The sequence below is a fragment of the Schistocerca piceifrons genome, chromosome 1, assembly GCF_021461385.2.
Source record: "Schistocerca piceifrons isolate TAMUIC-IGC-003096 chromosome 1, iqSchPice1.1, whole genome shotgun sequence".
Taxonomy (NCBI): domain Eukaryota; kingdom Metazoa; phylum Arthropoda; class Insecta; order Orthoptera; family Acrididae; genus Schistocerca; species Schistocerca piceifrons.
Window position 1 is genome coordinate 312,294,514 of NC_060138.1, and position 4,428 is coordinate 312,298,941.

Genomic DNA, 4,428 nt, shown 5'->3' on the forward strand with positions numbered 1-4,428 from the left:
CATTCTGTGTGAAATATATGTACAAATGGCCCTATGATTAACTATTACTCCCTCATCCAGCAACAGGGTGTACTGTTACTTATTAGTAATTTAATGACATTTCTCTCAAAACTGTTAATGCAAAAGTGCTAATAGCAATATGTGTTTCCTTAAAATTATCTGAAGTATGAACATCATAAAGGGACAGAAATTACTTGGAAATATCGAATATGATTTATCTCTCTGTTCTGAGGGCTTCGTTTTTGCAGCAGATTAAATGAGACAAACGGTTTCAGTATGAAGGTTGTTGCCATATACATATGTATACAGGTCGATTGTCACTGAAAAATTTTTGCTAGTTGTCAAAGACAGAGTTTAATCAATAATTTTAATATGACTGAAGCTATTGCAAAAAAATGTTAAGTGGAGTCAGTTCATTTTACAAGAAATGTTGATCAAATATGATCGCAAATAACTGTTATGATAACGGTGGAAATCGGGGTATTAGCCAGCTACAATGATTTGGCTGGTCTGCTGGTCTAAATTTATGGTATAGTAGGGCTGCTCTCAATACAGCTTGTGAAAAATTACTGAAGTTCCAGTGAGTAGCATTGCACTTAACAGCTTGGTTAACAGCACCTGCAGTAACATATTTTATGAGTTTCTTGTTTAAAATAAAGTGGAGTGAAATATTTGCAGAAAATCCTCCCTCCATTCCTTTCACCAAAACCCAACACAATGAAAATTTGCTTCATAGTCTTTGTGTAAAACAAGCATATAAAATAAGTACAATAGATCTAAGATTAAAATAGAAAGTTCAGGGAATTCCTGGGAACTTGAAACATTTCTAATATATTCTTGTGGTCAGATTAAGGAGAATGCATACGTCCTGGGACAACTGGGAAGTCCAGGAAAAACCCAGGAATATTTTAGAATTCTGTGAATTTTTCATTGTTTTAGTTTTTAGTTAAATTTTTATAATTTTGACTGGTAAGAACTGGTGCTCTAACAAAGAATTTTTCTTTATCCCATTGCTACGCAATGAAACATAAATGAGAGAATTACACCAAAATAGAACTTCAGTAGCAAAGAAAATGTGTCATTTACAACAAAAGACTGTACACAAGCGTCTACTGACAGCAAAATGTGTCAAAGGTTTCAGGATGAAGACTATACCAAATAAACTGCTTTTAGTGAGCATGATGTCACAACTGTTTACATTTCCAAAGGTTCCCACACAGGACTGACGAATCGCAGCAGTCCATCGCACAGGTGACTGATTGCTTCGTAGATTATACATACATCGACATATCACAGCAACTGGTCGCTGATCGTGGAGAAATCCCAGACAATCTAATGGATCATGTGCAATTTGTGCAATCAATATGGCAGCAACTCGCCCCTCCATTTATTAAGCATGGTTGTGCAGTTTAATTTGTTTCACTTTGTTCACAATGAGTAAGAAATGTATGTTAGAATTTAGAGTTATCCAGGTACTGTGAACTACTCTGGCAAGTGGATGCAATCTGGAGTTGCCATTTATATTAAGAAGTAATACAAAATACACACACTGATTTGGCAGTGATTAACATTTCTAACCTTGTGCTATAGATGTACGTATAATTGATTGGAAGTTCATAGTCTTGATACAGTTTGCTCCCACTTATGACTTTGAGTTATTTATGAAATAATTATAAACATTATTTATGTTTTTAACTTCTAAGAGTGACATATGTACCTTCTGTGAAGTGAAGAGGACATTTTAATTTAAATGTTCAGGGGAAATATATTATACTGGTATACTCAAATATCTTGTCATTTCATACAAAGTAACTCTCCGTCATACAATCTATAACAAGAGTTATGGCAGTCATTAGTGCTGTATTGACAGAATCTCTAAAGACACATTGAGTAAATTGTGTAAATACTTATAGTTAAATTGTAAGACTAAATAAAAAGGAATTGGGGACTAATAAATGTAAAACAAATTGTTTTGGCACACTGGAAAGATGTACAAAACTTGTTTGGCACCAGTGAAAAATGTAATGTATTCTGTAAAATAACTTGCAGTTCCCAGGGAAAGCTTTTGAGAACAAGTTCAATAAATTATAATTCTCATTTATTTTAAATTTATGTTTCGCAAGTATTCATGAGGATATGGAAATCAGCTGCAAGTGCTGTTAAACATAGCGGTTCGTTTTCCATAGCAGAACTTCTCGACACAGAGACATTCAGAACACTGATTGAAATTGCTTGCCAAATTGCACATGTGTGGGGTGTCAAGGCAAGCAACTGATTATAGGTGATGATTGCATGTGGTGGATCCCTACGATCTGTCACTCATTTGTGTGTCTGTTAACAGGTCGCTGGAAAATATCATGAATCATGGTTTGAGAAGTGTTACTTTCAAAGTAAATTTCTGTTTACACATGATGAGTTATGTTATGTGTGAGAATACACAATGAATTTCTTAAGTCATGGAGTATTTGACTCTCATTCAAAACTTAAAAAACTATTAACTTCTACTATTTGTGTTTTCTCACTACTTAACACTGATGTTGCTACTGGTTGTCTGCATCTTGTGTCCAGTACTCAAAATACACTCCTGGAAATGGAAAAAAGAACACATTGACACCGGTGTGTCAGACCCACCGTACTTGCTCCGGACACTGCGAGAGGGCTGTACAAGCAATGATCACACGCACGGCACAGCGGACACACCAGGAACCGCGGTGTTGGCCGTCGAATGGGGCTAGCTGCGCAGCATTTGTGCACCGCCGCCGTCAGTGTCAGCCAGTTTGCCGTGGAATACGGAGCTCCATCGCAGTCTTTAACACTGGTAGCATGCCGCGACAGCGTGGACGTGAACCGTATGTGCAGTTGACGGACTTTGAGCGAGGGCGTATAGTGGGCATGCGGGAGGCCGGGTGGACGTACCGCCGAATTGCTCAACACGTGGGACGTGAGGTCTCCACAGTACATCGATGTTGTCGCCAGTGGTCGGCAGAAGGTGCACGTGCCCGTCGACCTGGGACCGGACCGCACCGACGCACGGATGCACGCCAAGACCGTAGGATCCTACGCAGTGCCGTAGGGGACCGCACCGCCACTTCCCAGCAAATTAGGGACACTGTTGCTCCTGGGGTATCGGCGAGGACCATTCGCAACCGTCTCCATGAAGCTGGGCTACGGTTCCGCACACCGTTAGGCCGTCTTCCGCTCACGCCCCAACATCGTGCAGCCCGCCTCCAGTGGTGTCGCGACAGGCGTGAATGGAGGGACGAATGGCGACGTGTCGTCTTCAGCGATGAGAGTCGCTTCTGCCTTGGTGCCAATGATGGTCGTATGCGTGTTTGGCGCCGTGCAGGTGAGCGCCACAATCAGGACTGCATACGACCGAGGCACACAGGGCCAACACCCGGCATGATGGTGTGGGGAGCGATCTCCTACACTGGCCGTACACCACTGGTGATCGTCGAGGGGACACTGAATAGTGCACGGTACATCCAAACCGTCATCGAACCCATCGTTCTACCATTCCTAGACCGGCAAGGGAACTTGCTGTTCCAACAGGACAATGCACGTCCGCATGTATCCCGTGCCACCCAACGTGCTCTAGAAGGTGTAAGTCAACTACCCTGGCCAGCAAGATCTCCGGATCTGTCCCCCATTGAGCATGTTTGGGACTGGATGAAGCGTCGTCTCACGCGGTCTGCACGTCCAGCACGAACGCTGGTCCAACTGAGGCGCCAGGTGGAAATGGCATGGCAAGCCGTTCCACAGGACTACATCCAGCATCTCTACGATCGTCTCCATGGGAGAATAGCAGCCTGCATTGCTGCGAAAGGTGGATATACACTGTACTAGTGCCGACATTGTGCATGCTCTGTTGCTTGTGTCTATGTGCCTGTGGTTCTGTCAGTGTGATCATGTGATGTATCTGACCCCAGGAATGTGTCAATAAAGTTTCCCCTTCCTGGGACAATGAATTCACGGTGTTCTTATTTCAATTTCCAGGAGTGTATATGCTGTCACTGACTGGGGAGATCATCACATCACAAAAAAATAATTAATGTAGAGCAACAAAACTGTGGAAATACATTTATTTAGGTAACATATTTAAGTGATTAACATTGCAAGATCACAGGTTAATGTAAGCACGAGATAAGCCACTGCAAATGTGAAATGCTGATGGTACATTTATAACTGATGTAACTGCCATAATGTTGAATGCAAGTATGCAAATGGGCATACATTGGGTTGCGCAGGTGCCTGATGTCGATATGTGGGATGGAGTTCCATGATTGTGGCTCTTGGTCTGTCAATAAGGTCGGTTAACACTGGTTGTGGACGGCGCTTGAATTGTCCAATGATGTTCCATAAGTCCTCGTTTGGAGACAGATCTGGTGATCGAGCAGGCCAAGACAACATGTCGACACTCTGTAGAGC